General features: G+C 48.0%; 1 pseudogene; it reads left to right on the forward strand.

The window, feature by feature from the left end:
* The first annotated feature begins 14100 nt into the window (after positions 1–14100).
* Positions 14101–25114, forward strand: LOC120659131 (annotated as a pseudogene).
* Positions 25115–25139: the final 25 nt, after the last annotated feature.

Below are 25139 nucleotides of genomic sequence, written 5' to 3' on the forward strand. Positions count from 1 at the left end.
AAACTTGAAAATTTCTGAACACGAAAGTTGTGCAAAATTAAATTTCCTACAACTTTCCTTTCAGACAAAAATTCAATTGAGCGATGGTTTGAGAGTTTCAAATTTGAATTCCTGTTTACTGATCCTGCTTGTTTTTCGGGGTTAATTCAAATTTTCATGTTAGAACTTGAAAAACTTTGAACACGAAAGTTGTTTATTTTGTCAAACCCTACGACTTTCGTTTTGGGCAAAAGTTCATTTGAGCAAAAGTGTGAGAGTTGACTTTTTGGCGTGTTTAAACTGAATTTCGGCTTTGCAGTAATTGAGAAGTTGGGGGAGGGTTCAACGTGTCATTTGATGTTAATGACATGTTTAAAAAGTGCTAAACACCAGAGGTGTTACACCTAAGGGCGTGGCTGGAGCCTGCCTGGCCAGAGCTCCGCCGCCGGGATGGCGGGGGATGTGGCGCGCCGCCGGGAATGGCCGGGGCGGCGGGGCGGGAGAGAGCATTGAGCAGAGGAGGAAAGAGCCAGCGGAGAAGATGAGGAGAGGACAACGCTGGGAAAGGAAAAAAATATTTCATCCATGTCTGATAGGGGTAGTAACGCCTTTTTCCTCTCATTTAATTTAACTGTCATTCTAACAGCGAACTCATGGAATGGCATTGAGGGGATTGTAGTAAAATTTTAGTGGCAATAAAGGAATGGCTTAAATTTTGATAGTATTCAAGAGATTGGCTTAAATTTTGATGCCATTCAACGAATTAACTCTTTATCCGCTACGCTCCGTCCGTCACTAAAAGTCAACGGTCATTACCGATATGCATCGATTCGGCGAGCCAGTATACTGAAACCAGCATGGTGTCTCGAGAAGCAAGGAATCCTGGAGGTTTTTTTATCCCAAGAGATGCTTGCAACTGTTCCCAAAAGCGTGCAACGAATTGTGTCCCACGATCAGAAATGATTGTCTTGGGTACCCCATGCAAGCAAACAATACGATCGAGATAGATCTCAGCATACTTCTTGGCAGTGTAAGTAGTATGTACCGGAATGAAATGTGCCGTCTTGGTGAGTCTATCCACGATAACCCAAATGGAATCATGCCTCTGGGATGTGTTGGGTAATCCAATGATGAAGTCCATACTTATATCTTCCCATTTCCACGACGGGATAGGTAGAGGTTGAAGCAAACCGGCTACTCTCAAGTGGCTGGCTTTGACTCTTTGGCAGGTGTCACATTCCGAGACATATTTAGCAATTTCCCTTTTCATCCTAGTCCACTAGAAATTTTGCCTAAGATCTTGGTACATCTTGGTACTGCCCGGGTGAATAGAAAATTTGGAAAGATGTGCCTCGTCGAGAATTTGCTTCCGAAGATCATGATTTTTCGGAACAACTAAACGACTTTCAAACCATAGGACTCCCTTATGGTCCTGACGAAAACACTTATACTTCCTTTCTCCTTGAGAGAGTTTCTGTTTAATGATCCCCACACCTTTATCATGTAACTGGGCCATAATGATTTGATCATGAAGAGTTGGTTCAATTGCGAGGTGATTTAATGTGCCTTGGGGAATCATTTCCAACTGGAGCTTCCTCATCTCATGACAGAGGGTTTCAGAATAGGATTCCATGGATAGGCAATGGCAATGAGCTTTGCGACTTAATGCATCTGCTACAACATTAGCCTTGCCTGGGTGATAGTGCACCTCAAGATCATAATCCTTGATTAATTCTAGCCACCGTCTTTGTCTCATATTTAGGTCAACTTGAGTGAAGATATATTTGAGACTTTTGTGATCGGTGTAGATATTGCAATGCGTACCCATAAGATAATGCCTCCATATCTTTAGAGCATGAATGACAGCTGCTAATTCGAGGTCGTGAGTAGGATAATTCTGCTCATGGGGTCGCAGAGCTCGTGACGCATAAGCAATAACTCTATTGTTTTGCATGAGCACACAACCAAGACCAGTACCCGACGCGTCACAATACACGTCAAAGGGCTTGGTGTTATCAGGTTGAGCTAAGACAGGTGCTGTAGTCAACTGCTCCCTTAGGGTGTGGAAAGCCTTTTCACATTTTTCATCCCACACAAACTTTACTCCTTTCTTCAATAGTTCAGTCATTGGCTTAGCAATTATGGAGAAATCCGGAATGAATCGGCGATAATATCCGGCTAAACCAAGAAAACTGCGAATCTGATGAACGGAGGTAGGAGGTTTCCAGTCCATCACTTCTTGCACTTTGCTAGGATCCACAGCTATGCCTTCGCTGGAAATAGTGTGGCCCAAGAATTTCACACTGTCTAGCCAGAATTCATATTTGGAGAATATAGCATAGAGCTGATGGTCCCGAAGACGTTGGAGAACAATGCGCAGGTGCTTAGCATGGTCTTCCTCATTCTTGGAATAAATAAGGATGTCATCAATGAAAACCACGACGAACTTGTCGAGCTCAGGCATGAATACCGAGTTCATGAGATACATGAAATAGGCAGGTGCATTTGTGAGACCAAAAAACATGACTAAATACTCATAGAGTCCATACCGTGTGGAGAATGCGGTTTTAGGAATATCACATGGACGAATTTTAATCTGATGATAGCCGGAGCGAAGATCAATCTTTGAGAAAATCCTAGCTCCAGCCAGTTGATCGAAGAGAACATCAATGCGGGGAAGGGGATATTTGTTTTTGATTGTCACCGCATTGAGAGGTCGGTAGTCCACACACAACCTCAAACTATCATCCTTTTTCTTTACAAAGAGGGCTGGACAACCCCAAGGTGATGCACTGGGGCGAATGAAGCCTTTGTCCAGAAGTTCTTGAAGTTGAATTTTTAACTCGGCCAACTCCTTGGGTGGCATTCTATATGGCCTCTTTGAGATAGGGGCAGTGCCTGGTTGTAGTTCAATAATAAACTCAATCTCTCTATCTGGTGGCATTCCTGGCAAGTCATCCGGGAACACATCGGTGTACTCGCATACCACAGGAATTTCTTCTAGGTTGGATGTGCTCAGGGCAAATGCACAAGAATTGACACACTCTCGGAAGGGTAAATAGAGAGTAGTGGCTCCATATTTTGGCGAATTTAATTCCACCGCCCTGGCGGGAATATCTATTATAACCCCATGCTGAGTCATCCAATTCATCCCCAAGATGATATCTATACCCTCAAGTGGTAGGAGTATAAGGTCGGTGTTGACGATTAGGCTACCCAACTTGATTGGCACAAGTCGTGTTATTTGGTTTGAAGCAATTTTACCCCCTGGGGTTGATATCATGTATGACCCTTTCGTGTGAATAAAATCCAAACCCACTTTTGCACCAAATTTTGCACCAATGAAACTATGCGATGCACCAGAATCAAATAATATAACTGCAGGTTTGTTGTGGATAGAAAATGTACCCGTCATCACTGGTGCGCCCTCAGGGAGTTCTGCAAGAGTGGTGAAATTAATACGCCCTTGCTTGACTTGAACAGTTTGCCTTCTGCCCTTGTTCTTGTTGTTTTGATTAAAGCCTTGGCCCTGGTTTTGTCGCCTGGGTTGCGGGCACTCACGGGCGAAATGAGTTGAGCTCCCACAATTGAAACAATGATTTCCCTCACTTGGACGGGCTGGCGGTGGAGCAGTTGGCCTTGGGCCAGTTAACTGAGGAATAGGGAAACGTGCCACGCTTTGCTGCAGTGGAGGCCTGATAACCCAACGCCCTGGCTGAGGGGCTTTCTGAGGAATCTGGGGTGCAACATTCTGTACTATGCGATACCTCTGTGGCTGCGCACTAGAGGGTCCAGCTGGCGCTTTCCTCTTTTTCTCAGCACGGTGAGTCATGATACAGTCTTCTTGAGTGAGTGCGAGATTAACCAGCTCATTGTATGTGTCGACCCTAATGGGGTTTAGTCGTTCCTTGAGCTTGGTGTTTAAGCCTCTACGAAAACAATCACGCTTCTTAACATCTGTGTCAGCATGATAGCCCGCGTACTGACAGAGATTGTTGAAAGCTTGGGCATATTGGAGAACTGTACGTGTCCCTTGAGTAAGAGCCAGGAACTCATTCAGCTTCCTATCCATGAGTCCTTCTGGAATATGGTGACCCTTGAATGCAGCCTTGAATTCATCCCAAGTGGCAACGTGATCAGCTGGGAGCATGCCAAGGTAGTTATCCCACCAAAGACGTGCCGAACCACGAAGCTGTTGCGCGGCAAAGCGAGCCTTGTTTTGCTCTGAGCATGGTGCCAGAAGTAGTGAAAACTTGGACTCAATTGTGCGAATCCAGGCATCCGCATCCAGTGGTTCTTCTGTCTTGTTGAACAGAGGGGGCTGAGTTGCCAAGAAATCTGGATAACCAGCAGCTTGAGGTTGATGAACATTGGGTCCACCCCGCTGCTGTTGCTGTTGTTGCTGCCCCTGGACGAGTTGACGGAGTAACTCGGTTTGGGCGGCCAGATATTCCGCAAAGTTGGGTGGCGGTGGTGGCGGTCGCTGCGAACTGCTACCATTCGCGTCCCCGAAACCCTCAGGGTTGCCACGTGTCGCTCCTACCATCTGGAATGGCAAATTCTCTCGTTAGTAGGATGACATACGACATTCCCCAAGAACAGAAGGGTAAGCGCGGAAAAGTAGAACTGAAAGGAGCATGATAACAATAGGGACAGCAACGCTGCTCGTTACAAGAAAATTCATAACTTGCACTCTGTTCATCGAAATGCGCCCAAATTTTTACAGCAGATAGATAATTTATCATACTACAACTTTGGTATTCAACTCCAAAGCTAAATCGACAGTTAAGGTGGGCGAAAAATGCAATTTCTGCCGCTCGGTCCAGTCTGCTTTTCAGCAGGCCGAGATGCAATGTTCGGGCCATATCTTTTGGCACACAGGTCTAAAAATGCTGAAATTTGGTGAGAACTTAGATCATGAAATTCAAAACATCTTTGGTATTCAACACACAGCCCAGAAATGCAAGGAAACATGGATAAAAATTTAGACAAGTTTCTGCAGCGATAGATTCAACTGCAATTAAACCATTACAACCATCCATCAAGTTCTTAGCCCAAGCCTAAGCGATTAAGGTACTTTTACATATGAGTGGTACTCTTTTACAAAAGCAAGGTACTCAACTCTTAGTTAGCCTATTACATCACCATCCAAAGTTAGGCTACCCTATAGAGGAGTATGCGCGAAAGACTACTTAAGACATCATCTAAAAGTCGTCCAGGTTGTTGACGGAAGACTCGCTCCTCACTGGAGAGTGAGCTCCCGGAAGGGGTGGCAGGGGCACTCCAGACATAGTGTCAAGTCCTGAGATACCCTGAACCTACTGGGGCTCCTCCTCCATGGCCTCAGGCTGGGCCTGCTGAGCCTCCAACATCTCAATGTGATCAAAGGCAGCATTTAGCTGCACCTGCTGGGCGGTGAACTGCTGCTCAAGAAGTGCAAAGTCAGCATCCCTGTTGTCTAAGAGAACATCACGCTCCTCAATTAGACCCTCCAGTTGGCCAACATGGGCATCAAGGTCCCTGATCTGCTCATTCTTAGCAATCACTATCTCATGGCTGGTCCGTGCGGAAGCAATGATCTGGGTCATGGCCTTGGCCTGTAAAGTCTGCAAGCGGTAGAGTGCATTCATGCACTTCACTGACATAGAGATAGTCTCTGCAGCTCTATTCTGCTGAAGGTACCCAGTGTGTCCGACCCGACTAAGCCAGTTAGGGTCATTGGGCTGCTCTGCTGGGAAGAGGCCAATAGGAGCTAGTGTGACAGCTGCATAATTCTTTTCACAAAACTTGTTGAGTGCTGTCATGGCTGCAACTTCCCAAGTGTCAACCAGATGGTGTCCAACTACCTCCAACTCCAAGGAAGCCCAGTGATCTGGAAAAGGGTGGGGAGTATGAGTCATGCGCACGCGACAGCGCGCAACTCCCATCTCATGGAACTCCTCGCCCACATAGCGCGGGGGACTGGGATATCCGGCATCGCGCATCACCTCCCAAAGAATGGAGGGAAAACCCTACCAGTGTGTGCACTCGGAGTGTGCACGCCCATCCTCATCAAACACCAGGAGAGCAGGGGCAGCCATCTGTACAAAAGATGTACACAAGTGAGTGATGGTTGAAACAGATTTTGGGTAGTGCACGAAAACGAGTATAACTGAAAGCACGAAGCTCTAAAAATTCTCAAAATTTACAGGAACATTCCTAAGGTTCTTAGGAACAACTTTTCTAGTCAACTCAAGATCTAGATCAGATCCTAAGAAAGTCTTATCCTTATAGTTTTGCTTTGCTGTCAGCCCAGAATTTTCAGTGACCAGAGAGCTAGTAAACTGAGTGCTGAGGACAAACTACTAAGCCTAAATTTACCAAATTTTTACAGAAACTTGGTGAGTAAATTTGGCACAAGTTTTGTGTTGAACACATCTGCAGAAAACATTTCTAGGAAGTCCTAAAAATTCGTGTAACACAGGTGCTCAAAGCTGACAGAGAAACAGGGTGTCAAAGTTTCTAGTGTACCCTACTGTATACAAGTCGAAAAATTCTCAAATTTAAACAGAAGCTAGTAGACAAGTTTTGGAGCAAAATTATCCACTGGCGCTTCTACAGATAAAGTCATATACCATGTCAAATAAATTCATCTTCCAGATTATAGCAGAAAATGACAGATTTCTAGATAGACCTTAAGTGAGAGGAGAGAAACCGTGCTCACGTGCAACCTTAACATTCCGACTAACCCACATCTATTTTCATTGGCTTTCAATTTTATGAGAATGATGCATGCACGACCTAATCGTCCTCCCAAAGCAAACAATTGCCAAATAGTTTTGGGCTTACGGGGTTAGCACCGGTGGCATGACACAACTTACGTCTCTCCCTATATATATATTTCTAGCCGAGTTCTAACCGTGCTTAACTTGCGTAATCGCGGTTAGTGTACCTGCAGAAAATTGACAGATATAAATTTCATTGAACCTTTCATGCCAGCACACATGAAAGCGTCCCCATACATTACCGCTCACTATAGAAGCGGCATCCATGCGTCCAACACTGCATGGACAGTGCTCATACGCCACCGAGGTGACGTATTTACGGTTTCTTTTACTCCCAATATAATCGACTGAGGGTCGTTATATTGGCAGCAGCTCAAGTAGGCCACTGCTCGAGCGCAGCGTTCGGTTCGCATCACCGACGGGAAGGTCAGACTCTCTCAGCTGACTGAGTATACTTTACTCCCAATATAGCCAACTGAGAGTTGGTATATTGGCAGCACCTCAAGTAAGCCACTGCTTGAGGGCAGCGTTCGGCTCGCATCACCGACGGGAAGGTCAAACTCTCTCAGTTGACTGAGGATCCTTACCGTCTTACCTTAGCGTAGGTGCGTCGTTACATAATGTAAAGTACTGAATTTAAGTACAGAAAGAAATGTGCTGGAAGTCAGTCATAAATAAACCATAAGTTAGATAGCCACCTAAAAACTCCCATAATATCCCTAGGGCTTTACGTACTATACACAATCCTTAATGAACCAACGTATTTACCAAACGCGATTATGTGGCTAAGTTTTAAGTAAAACTTTTAAAATCTAGTCGCACTCTCGGGTGTGCGCTTTGTTCGGCTCTGATACCAGCTGTGGCAGTACCGCCCTAATTAATCCGGCTCAAGTGCGCTAACCATCATCTTAAAGACAATCCCGGCTAACACGCACTTCAAACGGAGTAATTCGGCAGTGCTGTCGGGTAAAGTCCCGAAGAATCCACCTGAACGTCGATCGAACCCAAAGCTTACATGTAACCCACACGAAGGTGAGTCCAGAGAGTACAATATTTCACAAATATATTACATTACAGAGTCTTAACTTAATTATTACAAACCAAGTTCGAAATCTTTGAAAGGTACTTGAAATTTGAAATGAAAGTAGTTCAGAGTTCACTGCAGCGGAAAATAAAACGAGTTCTAAACGACGATACATGATGTCATGATGAAGCCCGTACATGACATCACTCGGCATTGCCATCGTTGGCCGGAGTCGTATCCCACTCCACCGACCAACCAGGGGGTAAGGTACACGGCCAAGTCAAGCTAGCGATCATGTCCTCAAAAGTATTACCTGAAATAAAATTTAGCCACAAGCAAGGCTGAGTATACTAATACTCCGCAAGGCTTACCCGACTAGGGTATAACTAACCCTCTAACTAGACATGCAAGGCTTTTGGCTTGAGGGGTTTGTCTTTGCCGAAAAGCAGTAAGTCCTTATTTTCCGATTTTAGCTTTCAAGTTCTATTATGCTTAACCATTCTACATTAGCATCTATCCTAAAGCATACATGGTGGAAAGCAATTATTTTTCATCATTCAACCATATTTCTCATCATCATTGTTCCACTTCTTACTCTATGTGGCAAAAGGGTTAAGCAGTCTCAATATCCGTGAGAGACGGACGATTCAAATCGAATTTGTTAACCTGGCCAGGCAGACCTAAACACACGCATGGGGAATGCAATCACCCACGCGACTTTTCCCCTTTTTCCCCGGGCATGAAACAGGCCCACCGTCCTAGGTTGCCCTGCACCCGTGCGTGACCATAGACCAGACAGTGGGGAGTATGTTCCACGGCCGGTTCCATCAGGTACTTAAGCTTACCGATTACCATATTCTCGGCATGTGGTTAGTACGTTCAAACGCTTAACCACCACTACCACACACCGCGGCCTTAACCATTTTTACTAAACAGACGGGGTATCACAAGTACAACAACCCCGCCCGTAATCCTTATATTGCAGTGTGTAGTAAGCATTCAACTCCTATGAGCTCGCGAGTGACAGGCAATCACTCGACTTCTACCGAACCATTAGCATAGCCAACTAGCGACCTACACATACTAGTGTTCAAGCATAGGTACCTAGGATCATGCAACTAAGGTTCCAAAACAATTCCTGCAACTTAAATGCACAATTAAACAGGAATACAATAGTTGCAAAAATTAAAATAGGTAGGACATGCTCCGGGGCTTGCCTTCCTGAGCGTAACTAGCTGTGGGCTCTTCCGAAACTGGGTTCGGGTCTTCAGTAGCTTCAGTCAGATTTACTTGAGCTTCACGCTGCTCACTCTCGGACTCCGGCACCAACTCGTACGTACCGTCAGGGAGAGTAGTCGAATCTATATGAAATGCATACGCGTGAGTTATTTTAGTGATACGATTTAATCAATTCTTCACTAAAGAATTGTACTCCAACACAAACTCAAGATGATTTACAAAAGATTATGTTACATCATTTTGGACAACCATTTATAGAGTAATAATCATTGTACTGACTTCACAAAGTAACTCGGATGGGTTTTCTCTTTTATCCCTATGCAGCAAAAGAAGATTTTTCTTATTTATTACTAGGTTAAGCATGTCCTTATCATAAATAAAGTTACACAGAGATTCTGGGTTTGAAATTTTTATGTATGATACATATCTAAATAACTTGCCTACTGTGAAATTTTCAGCCCATTTTATGCAGCCTATTAACCACGAAAAATAAAACAAACAGCTACTGCTGGAAACAAAAACTGAATTTTACAGGTAAAACTATGCAAGTAATGGTAATGAAATTTTAACTGAGGGTTTTATACCTAAAGAGAAGCCTTCCATAAATTTTTCACAATTAAACAAGCATTTTACAGGGCATGAAAAATAGCACAAAGTAATGCTGCATCGATCGAAATTAAATTCCATAGGCTGTTATACTAAGTTCCAGAGCCTCATATTTTACCAGTATGGTTATAAACTCAATTTAATCCGCTAGAAAAATTATCAGAATTTTCTATGCAAATAAACTATTTTTCTTGATTTAGTGTAAATATCTATACTATTAATTAGTTGGACTGGTTCCACCCATCTAAAATTTCTCAAAATTATTTTACAGAAACTAAATATCAAGTTAAAGGCACTGTAAAATTTTGAGCTCAGTAAACCAAGTTAAACGGTATGTACCAACAAACTAATTTAAACAAGGCATAAAGCAAGATTTAAATAAACCGATAGCTAGTCATGTCAAAAGTCTATGAAACTTTTACACAAGGTTATACATATAACATGTACCCAACTGACCAAAAATGGATAACAACTCATGCTTGTAACTTGAGATCTAATATAAAGCACATTTTCTTTGTATTTTAAATGAAGTAAAAACTATTGAGCAAAATAAAAAGTGTTTGTAACAAAAGTTGTAGATCTATTTGCAAAGATTTCAGAACAGTTGAGTTTGCATTTTTATGATTTTTCTACGATTTTTAAACGAATTTACTACTTTGCTGTTTTTCAAAACAAAAAGAAAAAGGAAAAGTAAACTAGCATCTAGGCCCCTGGAAGAAGTGTTTTCCTCGCGGACATGCCCTTGGCCGGACTTGGAGCAGGGGAGGCGGCGGGCGGTCCGGTTCCCGGCGGGGGAGCTCGCCGGCGGTGAGGGGAAGTGGGGGAACAGCATGTGGAGAGCGAGAGCAACCTTGGGACGCCCTTGGTTGAGCTCGGGGTGGCTTGTGGAGGGCCGGCCACGGAGCAGTGGCGGTGGCGGCCGGCGGCGGACGGCGGTGGCGCCGCTCCGGCGGTCCGGGGCGGAGGCGAGTGGTCTGGGAGCTTCACGGAGGTGAATAGAAGCTAGCTAGGAGGTCCATTGGAGGCGAGGAAGGGCGGGGAAGGGGGCTCCGCGGTGAGGTGGTGCACGGCGGCGGCTATGGTGGACGCGGCGGCGTTCCAGAGCGCGGGGAGGGGAGTGGGGGCTCGGTTTAGGATGGAACGGAGAGGGGAGGAGCGGGAACACGGGGTGGCGAATCAAAATGGGGAGGAGAGGGGCTGCAGAGGGGAGTTCGGCGGTGGAGCTTAGGCGGCGGCCATGGCGGGCGGCTGTGGCTTTGGGCGCGCGTGTGCGAGGCTCAGCGTGGCCTTTAAGGCGGCCAGGGAGAGGGAAGGGAGTGCGGGGTGTCGGTGGCGCGCCGCATTGAAGGCCGGCCGTGGGCAACGGCGCGGGCAGGTGCGCGGCCGGGCTTGCTTGTCGCAACGGCGGCGTCGCGGAGCGCCATTGATGGCAAGCAGGGGCGCAGCGAGGGGGGAGGGGCGTGCTGCAGCGGTGATGGAATGGGAGGGAGGGTCAGCGGGCGAGCGTGCAGGCGAGCACTCCAGGCCGGGCATCGAGCATGGGGGCAGCGGCGCAGCGAGGCACCGAGGGCGCGGCACGGCAGCGAGCGCACGCGCGCTCAAGTGCCTGCGCGCGCGCAGAGCAGAGAGTCAGCGAGGGAGAGGGAGAGGGGAGAGAGAAGAGAGTGGAGAGAGAAAGGAATTGTCAACGCTTTGACTTGATCCAAACTCAAAATTTTCAGTTGAAACTTGAAAATTTCTGAACACGAAAGTTGTGCAAAATTAAATTTCCTACAACTTTCCTTTCAGACAAAAATTCAATTGAGCGATGGTTTGAGAGTTTCAAATTTGAATTCCTGTTTACTGATCCTGCTTGTTTTTCGGGGTTAATTCAAATTTTCATGTTAGAACTTGAAAAACTTTGAACACGAAAGTTGTTTATTTTGTCAAACCCTACGACTTTCGTTTTGGGCAAAAGTTCATTTGAGCAAAAGTGTGAGAGTTGACTTTTTGGCGTGTTTAAACTGAATTTCGGCTTTGCAGTAATTGAGAAGTTGGGGGAGGGTTCAACGTGTCATTTGATGTTAATGACATGTTTAAAAAGTGCTAAACACCAGAGGTGTTACACCTAAGGGCGTGGCTGGAGCCTGCCTGGCCAGAGCTCCGCCGCCGGGATGGCGGGGGATGTGGCGCGCCGCCGGGAATGGCCGGGGCGGCGGGGCGGGAGAGAGCATTGAGCAGAGGAGGAAAGAGCCAGCGGAGAAGATGAGGAGAGGACAACGCTGGGAAAGGAAAAAAATATTTCATCCATGTCTGATAGGGGTAGTAACGCCTTTTTCCTCTCATTTAATTTAACTGTCATTCTAACAGCGAACTCATGGAATGGCATTGAGGGGATTGTAGTAAAATTTTAGTGGCAATAAAGGAATGGCTTAAATTTTGATAGTATTCAAGAGATTGGCTTAAATTTTGATGCCATTCAACGAATTAACTCTTTATCCGCTACGCTCCGTCCGTCACTAAAAGTCAACGGTCATTACCGATATGCATCGATTCGGCGAGCCAGTATACTGAAACCAGCATGGTGTCTCGAGAAGCAAGGAATCCTGGAGGTTTTTTTATCCCAAGAGATGCTTGCAACTGTTCCCAAAAGCGTGCAACGAATTGTGTCCCACGATCAGAAATGATTGTCTTGGGTACCCCATGCAAGCAAACAATACGATCGAGATAGATCTCAGCATACTTCTTGGCAGTGTAAGTAGTATGTACCGGAATGAAATGTGCCGTCTTGGTGAGTCTATCCACGATAACCCAAATGGAATCATGCCTCTGGGATGTGTTGGGTAATCCAATGATGAAGTCCATACTTATATCTTCCCATTTCCACGACGGGATAGGTAGAGGTTGAAGCAAACCGGCTACTCTCAAGTGGCTGGCTTTGACTCTTTGGCAGGTGTCACATTCCGAGACATATTTAGCAATTTCCCTTTTCATCCTAGTCCACTAGAAATTTTGCCTAAGATCTTGGTACATCTTGGTACTGCCCGGGTGAATAGAAAATTTGGAAAGATGTGCCTCGTCGAGAATTTGCTTCCGAAGATCATGATTTTTCGGAACAACTAAACGACTTTCAAACCATAGGACTCCCTTATGGTCCTGACGAAAACACTTATACTTCCTTTCTCCTTGAGAGAGTTTCTGTTTAATGATCCCCACACCTTTATCATGTAACTGGGCCATAATGATTTGATCATGAAGAGTTGGTTCAATTGCGAGGTGATTTAATGTGCCTTGGGGAATCATTTCCAACTGGAGCTTCCTCATCTCATGACAGAGGGTTTCAGAATAGGATTCCATGGATAGGCAATGGCAATGAGCTTTGCGACTTAATGCATCTGCTACAACATTAGCCTTGCCTGGGTGATAGTGCACCTCAAGATCATAATCCTTGATTAATTCTAGCCACCGTCTTTGTCTCATATTTAGGTCAACGTGTCATTTGATGTTAATGACATGTTTAAAAAGTGCTAAACACCAGAGGTGTTACACCTAAGGGCGTGGCTGGAGCCTGCCTGGCCAGAGCTCCGCCGCCGGGATGGCGGGAGATGTGGCGCGCCGCCGGGAATGGCCGGGACGGCGGGGCGGGAGAGAGCATTGAGCAGAGGAGGAAAGAGCCAGCGGAGAAGATGAGGAGAGGACAACGCTGGGAAAGGAAAAAAATATTTCATCCATGTCTGATAGGGGTAGTAACGCCTTTTTCCTCTCATTTAATTTAACTGTCATTCTAACAGCGAACTCATGGAATGGCATTGAGGGGATTGTAGTAAAATTTTAGTGGCAATAAAGGAATGACTTAAATTTTGATAGTATTCAAGAGATTGGCTTAAATTTTGATGCCATTCAACGAATTAACTCTTTATCCGCTACGCTCCGTCCGTCACTAAAAGTCAACGGTCATTACCGATATGCATCGATTCGGCGAGCCAGTATACTGAAACCAGCATGGTGTCTCGAGAAGCAAGGAATCCTGGAGGTTTTTTTTAGAGGTTAGGACGGGAAAGCATTGGATCGAGGAGGAAGAAGATGGGCCGCGTGTTTTTTTTTTTAAAAAAAAGAAGATGGGCCGCATGAACGGCTAGCTGTTTGCGCTGCTGGACTGCTTTTTCGTCGGAATTGGGCCTCGATTCGATATCGGATGCCCATTTTCTTCTCATTCATTCATAGGGCATCCGATCGACGACCCAAGAAGAGATTTGTAATGAACGAATACGTTATATACCCGTGTTGCTGCGTTTACTCTTCTTACTTGTTGAGTAATCATTCGATTAAGTCTTAACTCTTAAATGAGCCCCTCTAAAGTTTGAGGCAAATGAACGCATTTATATTGCCTACATAATGCACTACTGCATCATGCCTTAATTATTTTCTCCATCAAATCGATCGGTCGAATAGGAAGAAGCAAGCAAGATATATAGCTAAGCTAGCAGCCCCTGCGTGAATGGAATGACGATGGCGATGACATCGATCACGAGTAGCAGCGGCGCCGGCCGGCTCACCCGCGCCGCCGCCGCAGCTCTGAATCTGATGATGGCCACTCTTCTTGTGCTGCAGCTCATGCGTGCTGGCAGCCGCCGCCACCTGCACCTGTTCATGCATGCTCGACATCTACCTGCGCGTCGTCGTCTGATCTCTCATCCATCTCCATCATCTGATGATGAGCGACCGATCGATCGAGACATGCATCCATGGTAATAGTAGTAATGAATTTTGTATGGTCGTGCATGCATGCATGTAATATGCATGCTGTGTGTTAGTTGTTGCATTGCATGCGGAGTAATCATCAGCAGCCACAATAAATAAAACTCGATGTTGCTGTGTCACACGAGTTTATTATTGCATTGATTACTTTTGTTCTCTTTCTCGATCGGGTGCATGTGAGTGAAACAGAAATTAATAATTAAGATTTAAGAAACCAATGATCACTACCGGAGACCACGAGTTCGCCGTGTGACTTCGCCGACGGTGGCCGACGGCAAAGCGCTCTAAACCCGTGTGCCCGAAATAATGCACACGGCGAAGATTCTGGCACACGGCAAAATACCATTTTCCGGTAGTGGATTGACAGATAAACAAATTATCAATCGACTGATGCGGAGACACTTCCGAAAGAAAGAGATCGGCCGGTCGGAGTGCTAGATAATGGTTATACTGACGGCCGGGCCTGCTGCCTGCGTCACGGGCGCAGTAACAGCAGCCTTGCATAGCTAGGAGCACACAAAGGAAGGAGGTGTGGTCGTGCGTGTCGTGGAGCTGGAGCTCATGGTTACGGCTGCTACACACTCTAGTTAGCTAGCCTATGGAGTATATCAAAGCAAAATACCTACTACATGGCAACAGCCAGCACCTACGTGGCTACCTTTTGGGAAAATTGATGAATTGTGTGCGGCGCCTATTCTTATCGCGGGGAACTTGTCCAAAACAATGAACTACTATATATATATACACACTGCAATTAATACAACGAATTCTGCCATGCATTCAGCATATTAAAATCACAAATGTCTAGTCCAATTAAGGTGCAGTGCCCATAATATAAGAAATACCTACAAGACACGTACCATGAGGCCAGTCTCAATGGAAATTTCATGATATTAAATATTATTATTTTTTTTGACATGGCAAAGAGAGAGAATGATGAAGTTTCATCGGACCATGAAACCATCTGGCACAGCTATCTAGTTCTCAATCTAGGTAACTGTGCCCATAAAACTTCCATTGAATTGAATGCTACCTAATGATGCTATGTATATTCTTCTTGTCACCGTTGAAAGATAAGCTAGCTAGGTGTCGTTTTCTCGCTACACATGAGACAGCTGACCTAGCTACATATGGAACTAATATATATCAAGCCCATGCGTATCAAGTATCTCTAGATGTATTTTACTTCCGTTTCAATCGATTTCGACCAGGCATGCCGCACGTGCTACATATAAAATATACATCAAGCTAAGCAGCTTGCATTGAGCCCCAATATATAGGCACCTCCAGTGTGTCCGCTTTTTCGCACCAGCAATCAATTAATGCAAGTAGCGGCTCAAACAAGGACAAGGAGGCTCCTACTATACGACTATTGCTTCAGGTACTGGATGAAATAAGCTAGTACATCTCTTTCTCTGATATATTATTATTCCTGAAATTCATTTCCAATAATAAACATCTATATATATCCTTGCATACAATTATTTACTACTAGCCTTGGCACTTCTACTAACTAGATCTTGTTCGATCAGCAGTCATCATGGACGACAATGCAGCAACAATAACAACAACAACAATAATTGGGCATACATGGCTCGTGTTCACCATCATTTTCCCTATCATCATCATGATCGCAGCACGAGCAAGAACCATTATTATTCCTCCAAAGCGAAAGAGGCAGCCTCCCGTGGCCGTGGGAGTTCCCTTCGTCGGAGTTCTTCCTGCTGTCCTCACCAAGAGCGGAGGCTTACAAACCGTGATCCGCGAGCAGCACATGAAGCTCGGTGTTGACAACTAAAATTGGCATTCGACAATACCGACCGGTCTGACCGGTACGCCCTAGCGGTCTGACCGGTCAGACGCTGTAGTCCGTCCGGCAGCAGCCGACCGGTCTGACCGGTAGGGTCGATCGGTCTGACCGGTCCAAGTGGAATCCGAGTACAACTAGGGATTTTAATAGATTTAGATCTTGTAATAGGATAAGTCCACCCCACCCTATAAATATAAAGGGTCACGGCCGATTAGGTATCCAATCGATCAAATCAATACAACTTTTATCTTTTTACTTTTCTCTTGCCCTAGCTTTTCCAATCTACTATTTGTTGTTCCTCTGTCGTCTCTACGTCGATTGAGGGCGTTCTAGGTGGCCTGCCGACCCTAGAACAACCCTACGTGCGCCTGCCCCGACGGGTCCTTCCCGGGCGACGTTCGTTGGTCTCACCGCCGATCTGCTCGGCGACAACCGGTCTAACCGGTATACCTGACCGGTCTGAGCATCGGCGCTGCATTGTGCCGTCGCTCGCTGCGCGTTCAAGCGTTTTCGTGTGTTGATCCTGAAAGGCGTCAACATACTTTTTGTTCTAGATGGCCTGCCGACCCTAGAACAACCCTACGTGCGCCTGCCCCGACGGGTCCTTCCCGGGCAAAAGAACCATTATTATTCCTCCAAAGCGAAAGAGGCAGCCTCCCGTGGCTGTGGGAGTTCCCTTCGTCGGAGTTCTTCCTGCTGTCCTCACCAAGAGCGGAGGCTTACAAACCGTGATCTGCGAGCAGCACATGAAGCTCGGCAGCGTCTTCACGCTAAGCTCCTTGGGAATCAAGGTCACGTTCCTGGTCGGCCCAAAGGTTTCCGTCCATTTTTTCCACGGCACCGAATCGGAGATCAGCATCAGCGACGTCTACAAGATCACCGTCCCAATCTTTGGCGAAGGCGTCGGCTACGATGTCGACAACGATACCCGGAACGAACAGCACAGGTTCTTCGCCGAGACACTAAGGCCGGCCAAGCTAAGGAGCCATGTCGGCCTCATGGTTCATGAGGTGCAGGAATACTTCGCGAAATGGGGGCAGTGCGGCACGGTTGATCTGAAACAGGAGATCGACAACGTGCTGATGCTAATCGCCAGCCGGTGCCTGCTGGGGAAGGAGGTCCGGGACCACATGCACGGCGAGGTCTCGTCGCTTTTCCACGACCTCATCGGCGGCCTGCACCTCGTCAGCATGTTCCTCCCGCACCTCCCGACCCCGGCTCACCGCCGCCGCGACCGAGCGCGGGCGAGGCTCCAGGAGATATTCTCCGGGATCGCCAGGCAGCGCAAGACCTCCGGCCGCGCCGGCGACGACATGCTGCAGGGCCTCATGGACTCGAGGTACAAGGACGGGCGGCGCGCCACGACGGAGGCCGAGGTCACCGGGCTGCTGGTGGCGCTGCTCTTCGCCGGCCACCACACGAGCTCCACCGTCACCGCCTGGACGGCGGCCCGCCTGCTCCGCCACGCCGAGTGGCTGCGCGCCGCCACGGAGGAGCAGAGGCGCGGCGGCGCCGGCGCCGTCGTCGACTACGACGCCCTGCTGCGGATGGACGTCCTCCACCGCAGCGTCAAGGAGGCGCTGCGCCTCCACCCGGTGACTCCGATGATCCTCCGCCGTGCGGACCGAGGAGGGCGACGAGTACGAGATCCCGGCGGGGCGCATGCTGGCGAGCCCGCTGGTGGTGAACAACATGCTCCCCGGAGTGTACAGGGTGTTATACTTAATCCCGTGCACATTGATCTCATGATGTAAATAGGAAGTTGCATATTAGTTGCATGTTTACTTTACAGTATGTTTAGCTAGCTGCTGAATGCATGTAACGATGGATCAAGCCAGACCCGTGCTGTGTCCACGGGGCGGCCAGGAATCAGTCACCGCCATGCAGCGCAGGAAATGTTCTCGCGCACAAGGCGGGCACGGCACAGCGTGAGCGCGCATGGCGGGGGATCGTGGGTCTCAGACTCTGTAACCATTGTTGAATAAAGAGAAGAAAACGCCACAGAAAAGGCCGTGACTTTCGGGCGGCGGAAAACCAACTCTCTTGTGTTCTCTCGTGTTCCTGAGCGACGTCGTGAGCGAGAGCGAGTTCGCCGGCGCAAGTGCCGATCGCCGTCGGCGCAGCCACTCCGGCAGCCGGCGCCAACAACTGGCATCAGAGCCACTGGTGCATGTTCTACGGCGAATCCGTAAGTCCGCCGCGTCAACCACCTCGCAAGAAGCTCGCTGTTCCACGGAGATCGCCGTCGAGGGAGATGGGCGGCGAGGGATCGTCATCAAGCGGCTCGGCGCACGGAGTTCGGGAGAGCTCACTCATGTGGCCGATGCTCACCCGCTCCAACTACACGGAGTGGGCAATGTTGATGTAGTGCAACTACGAGACTCTGGAGATTTGGGATACAATCGAACCTGGAGGCGAAGGGGTGAAGCGAGCTCGAGATCGGCAAGCCATGGGCGCACTCCTCTGATCTGTGCCGCAGGAGATGTGGCAGATGCTAGGGGCGAAGAAGACCGTCAAGGAGGCGTGGGCAGCGGTGAAAAGCATGCGCGTTGGAGCTGAACGCGTGAAGGAAGCCAATGCCCAGCGCCTGCTCAGGGAGTTCGAGAACATTGCGTTCAAGAACGGTGAGACGGTGGACGACTTCGCCATACGCATCAACGCGCTAGCGGCGGATCTGCGCACATCTGGTGAGAGCATGGAGGAGATCAAGGTGGTGAAGAAGATGTTGCGTGTCCTTCCCGAACGCTACATGCAGATCGCGGTCTCAATTGAGACCCTGCTCGACCTGAAAACGCTGACGATGGAAGACCTCCTCGGCAGACTCAAGATGGCCGAGGATCGCATGGGGGTGGAGACCGTCACTGACAAGACCGGTAAGCTCCTGTTGACTGAGGAGGATTGGGCGGCGAGGAACCGACATCGCCTGCTGCCGGAGTCCTCATCGTCGACAAGGGGTGAACGGAGATCCGGGAAGCCGAAGAGCAGCGGTGGTGGCGGACGTGGTGATCGCGGCGACAAGAAAGATCACGCCCCCAAGTTCACGTCCGAGGGCACTCCAAGGCGGAAGGGGCGGTGCAGGAACTGTGGCATCTATGGCCACTGGAAGGAGGACTGCAAGCGACCACCAAGAAAGGAACGCAAGGAGGAGGCCCATCACGCGCAGGCAGACACCGATCAAGCCGCACTGCTCCTGGCTACGGTGAACGCCGTGCATGTTCAACCGCGTGACGTCGAGCCGCCGGCCAGGTGCATGACACGTCAAGTCGTGCATCTCAACGAGAAGAAGGTACATCCCGGCGACCGCGACGAAGATCGTGATGTCTGGGTCCTCGATACAGGGGCCAGCAATCACATGACGGGGTGTCGTGAGGCGCTCGTGTCACTGGACACGTCGGTGCGCGGCACGGTGCGCTTCGGCGACGGATCACTCGTCGAGATCGAGGGCATCGGATCAGTGATGCTCCAAGCCAAGAATCATGGGCACAAGGTACTTACAGAAGTTTATTTCATTCCTAAACTGAAAAGTAGCATTGTTAGCTTGGGTCAACTTGAGGAGGGTGGCTGCAAGGTCGTGATTGAAAATGGGTTTTGCAATGTGTTTGATGTTGAGCGCTCACTGCTTGCTAGAGCGCCACGAGTTAAGAATCGACTGTACTTGCTTAAAACCCAGCTTGCTGCACCTGTCTGTTTAGTGGCAAAAGTTGATGATGTGGCTTGGCTTTGGCATGGGAGATATGGCCATTTGAATTTTCGGGCTCTTCGGGAGCTCGGCACAAAAGAGATGGTGGATGGCATGCCATTGATTGACAGGGTGGATGAATTCTGTGATGGATGTGCACTTGGCAAACAACATCGCCACCCATTTCCACAAGTGGCGAGTTACAGAGCTGAGAATCAGCTGGATTTGTTCCATGCAGATTTGTGTGGACAGATCAGACCCAAAACACCAGGGGGTAAGAGTTTCTTTCTGCTCATAGTTGATGATTACAGTCGATATATGTGGGTTGAGCTCCTGGCAACAAAAGATGAAGCTTTCAGATGTTTCAAAAGGGTGAAGGCACTAGCTGAAACTGAACGCGGTGGCAAGCTTCGCGCGTTCCGCAGTGACAGAGGTGGGGAATTCAATTCCATCGAGTTCAAAGAGTACTGTGATGAGCATGGTGTCAAGCACTTCACTACCACACCCTATACACCACAGCAAAACGGCGTTGTTGAGAGAAGAAACCGTACTGTGGTGGAGATGGCGAGGTGCTTACTGAAAAGCAAGAATGTTCCAGGAGAATTTTGGGGTGAAGCAGTGTCCACGGCTGTGTATCTGTTGAACCGTGCCCCAACCAAGAGCCTGCAAGGAAGGACACCTTATGAAGCATGGCACAACCGAAAACCCAAGGTGCATCATCTGCGTACTTTTGGTTGTGTTGCTCATGTCAAGAAGGTCGGGCCTGGGATCAGCAAGTTATCTGACAGGTCAACTAAAATGGTGTTCATCGGCTATGAGTCTGGGACAAAGGGCTACAGAGTTTATGATCCAGTAGCCAAGAAACTCCATATATCCAGAGATGTGGTGTTTGAGGAAAGTCGAGCTTGGATGTGGAATGAAGAAGCTCAAGGCGAATCTGCAGTTCCAACCTTTGATGTTGAGTATTTCTCTATTGTCGGAAATGGAACAGCAGCAGAAAGTGCAGAAAATGCAGCAAGCAATTCAGCTGCTCCAGTGTTTCAGGAGCAGGGATCACCCTCCCAAGATCAGTGGGCTGTCAATGATGACTCTAGTGCTGCGTCAAATCATTCAACACCTCCAAGCAGTCCAGCTGTGCAAGAAGTGGAGTTTGCAACACCACTGTAAGGATCACCGGGGTGTCCGACCCTAGAGGGGGAGGGGGTGAATAGGGTCGCTAATCGCTTTTCTATCCTAGGGCTCAATCTAATTGCATAAGATAAACCTAACACGTCCTACACATGCTAGTTATGACTAAGGTTTATCTATGCTACCCTCTACTTACCCCAAAAGACTTGCAACCTAGCCAATCCTAATCAAACTAACTAGAAAAGTAAAGGTAAGCAAGAAAGAGTAAATGCGGAAACGTAATGCGGTAAGTAAAGCGGTAAGGGAGAGGATATGCAAACTCCCGTGAAGACACCAAGACACACGATTTAACGTGGTTCGGTTAGGACACCAAAGTCCCTCCCTACGTCCACGGCCACTTGCTCACAAAGAACAAGTGTGATACCGAGTCTCTTCGCTTGATCACCGTCTTGCCACGCCTCCAAGGCTCCCGACAAGCAAAGGCTAAGTGACACCAAGTCACAAAGACGAGGTCACCGCCACCGTCTATCTCGAAGCGTCACCACGGCACCGTCTTCACTATCTTGGAGCTTTAACACCAAGTAGGGGCCTCCTTCCCCGCACAAAGTGTCGTTGCCACTCCACACCAAGTCGGAGGGTCACACGACGAGTACAAGTGTTTGCTTGCCGCAGCAAGACTTCTCTCAAGGGAGCTCTCGCAAGAACTAATCCCTAATAAAGCACTAAGCACTCTAACAAGTGTGCTTAAGCCTATATGATGTACAATGAAGCTCTATGGTGGTTGGAGATGATCTTTAGCTCTAGTATACTTCTTTGAACTCCAGCACTCTCAAATGACCCGGCCTTGGGGGTGTATATAGGCAGCACAAGCAAATATAGCCGTTGGAGAAAAGCTGCCAGAAAAACGCTTAACGCCGGTTAATCCGATGCTCCCCAAATCGCCATCGTCGGTTTAACCGGTGATACTAAACTGCCCACTGAAAACTAGCCGTTACGTGTACGGGCAATCAACCGACGCAATCGACCGGTGTATGTAATGTTAGCGTCGGTTTAACCGGTGAGTGCAACTGTCCTCTGATCCTTGAAAAACAAACTCTCTGGACAACTGCACCGACGCCATTAACCGGTGCATCATCGGTTCATCTGATGTATGCATTTTCCTTGGTCTGCTTCTGCCATTGCACCGACGTATTCAAACTTCCTATCGTCGGTTCATCCGGTGCCAAACCCTAGCCCGCAGGCCATCTCTGTCATTGCACCGATGAGTACATTTTGCCTTACGTCGGTTCATCCGGTGATACTAAAACTCCCAGACGTGCTCAAGTCAATGCACCAATGCGGAACCCCCGTAGGGGCGGCCCTTCGGGCCTAGCTTCGCCTCTCTTCTCTTTGTCATCACTTGAACCTAAAAGCCTGAGTATATCATCTAAGCAAACACATTAGTTCAAGTGTTGCGTGTGTCATCAATCGCCAAAACATTATATTGAAATATGGCATGAGAGGCCATTTTCGCTACAACCACCTACAGGAGAATCAGTCGATTCAGAAGGAGTGCCATTGAGATACCGAACTCTGAATAATTTGAATGACACTACTGATGTGATCGGTGATTTTGAGTATAGTGGTGTATGCTATCTTACAGCAGAAGAGCCAAGGAGTGTTGAAGCAGCATTGGGAGAACAATGTTGGAGAAAAGCCATGGAAGCCGAGATGGAATCGATTCAGGCAAATAGGACTTGGGAGCTGTCAGCATTACCAACAGGCCATCGAGCCATTGGACTGAAATGGGTTTTCAAAGTAAAGAAAGACCCAGAAGGCAATGTGGTCAAGCACAAGGCTCGTTTGGTGGCAAAAGGGTATGCACAGCGTGAGGGGGTGGACTTTGATGAGGTTTTTGCTCCAGTAGCAAGAATTGAAACTGTGAGACTGTTAATTGCATTGGCTGCACAAAGAGGATGGCAAGTGCATCACATGGATGTTAAGTCGGCTTTCTTGAATGGTGACTTGAAGGAGGAGGTGTATGTTGTACAACCCCCTGGATTTGTTGTCAAGAGTGGCAGTGACAAAGTACTAAAACTGAAGAAAGCTCTATATGGGCTGCGTCAGGCTCCAAGGGCATGGAATGCCAAATTGGACAGTGAACTGTTGAAGCTTGGTTTTGTGAAAAATCCTCTAGAGCATGCTGTCTATAGAAGATCAGATCAAGATAGTTTTCTACTAGTGGGTGTTTATGTGGATGACCTCATAATCACAGGTTCAGATAAGGCAAGCATTGAACTGTTCAAGAAGGAGATGATGGGCAAGTTCAGTATGAGTGACTTAGGACTGCTCAGTTACTATTTGGGAATACAAGTTGATCAGCAGATGGGAAGGACAAAATTGTGTCAGAGCTCATACACTCTGAAGATCCTAGAACAATCAGGCATGAAGGGCTGCAATCCTTGTGCTGTGCCAATGGAGAACAGACTGAAGTTGAGTAAGAATGATAAAAACCATCTGTTGACAAAACCAAATACAGGAGCATAATTGGGAGCCTAAGATACTTGGTCAACACAAGACCAGACATTGCATATGCTGTAGGCATCGTGAGCAGGTACATGGAAGAACCTAAAGCAAGTCACTGGGCAGCTATTAAACAGATATTGAGATATCTCTCTGGTACAGTATATTTTGGCTGTGTTTACAAGAGGCAAAGTTCAGCTGAACTTGTTGGGTTCAGTGATAGTGATTTGGCTGGCGATGTAGATGACAGAAAGAGCACATGTGGTTCAGTATTTCTGTTGGGGACTAGCTTGGTGACTTGGACATCTCAGAAGCAAAGGGTGGTAGCACTATCGTCCTGTGAGGCTGAGTATATAGCAAGTGCCAATGCAGCCTGTCAAGGCATATGGCTTAGCCGGTTGCTCGGTGAGCTACTGGATATTAAGGCACCAAGGGTGAGGCTCCTAGTTGACAACAAATCAGCAATTGCATTGAGCAAGAATCCTGTACACCATGACAGAAGTAAGCATATCGACACAAGGTGCCATTTCATCAGGAGCTGTGTTGATAGAGGAGAGGTCGACATTGATCATGTGAGCATAACTGAACAATTGGCAGACATCCTGACCAAAGCGCTCGGGCGTATCAGGTTTGTGGAGCTCCGTCAGCAGCTGGGTGTCGTTGATGTGCAGCGGAATTAGGGGGTGATCTGTTATACTTAATCCCGTGCACATTGATCTCATGATGTAAATAGGAAGTTGCATATTAGTTGCATGTTTACTTTACAGTATGTTTAGCTAGCTGCTGAATGCATGTAACGATGGATCAAGCCAGACCCGTGCTGTGTCCACGGGGCGGCCAGGAATCAGTCACCGCCATGCAGCACAGGAAACGTTCTCGCGCACAAGGCGGGCACGGCACAGCGTGAGCGCGCATGGCGGGGGATCGTGGGTCTCAGACTCTGTAACCATCGTTGAATAAAGAGAAGAAAACGCCACAGAAAAGGCCGTGACTTTCGGGCGGCGGAAAACCAACTCTCTTGTGTTCTCTCTCGTGTTCCTGAGCGACGTCGTGAGCGAGAGCGAGTTCGCCGGCGCAAGTGCCGATCACCGTCGGCGCAGCCACTCCTGCAGCCGGCGCCAACACAGGGACCCCGACGCGTTCGACCCGGACCGGTTCGCCGCCGGCAGGGAGGAGGGCAGGGCCGCCGGCGAGCTCGCCTACACCTCGTTCGGCGCTGGGAAGCACGCCTGCACGGGGGAGGGCTACGCGTACCTGCAGATCAAAGTGATACTGAGCCATCTTCGGAGGAATTTCGAGCTCGAGCTGGTTTCTCCGTTCCCGGAGACGGAGAATATGATCTCCATGAGGCCCAAAGGTGAAGTCATGGTGAGGTACAACAGACGGCAGCTGTTGCAGCAGTGCACCTGACAAGATCACGCATCAACCAGTGCAAGTAGAGGGTGAGCTTGTACTCTTGTGGAAAATGCCATTGCAATTGTTCTTGGAAGCTGTACCATTCACATTCTAAACATGATGTGCTCGTGCTGGAAAATGCTACATATGTTCACGGTTCCTACAAAACAATCAGCTGAAATTTTGCAAGTTTTTAGTCAACCGCGACGCAAGGATTTTCCTTCTTTGCTACAGGTGGGCTTTTGGTTGGTTTAGAGTAGAGGCCCAACTCGGCCC

This window comes from Panicum virgatum, chromosome 2K (assembly GCF_016808335.1).
Source record: "Panicum virgatum strain AP13 chromosome 2K, P.virgatum_v5, whole genome shotgun sequence".
Classification (NCBI taxonomy): Eukaryota; Viridiplantae; Streptophyta; class Magnoliopsida; order Poales; family Poaceae; genus Panicum; species Panicum virgatum.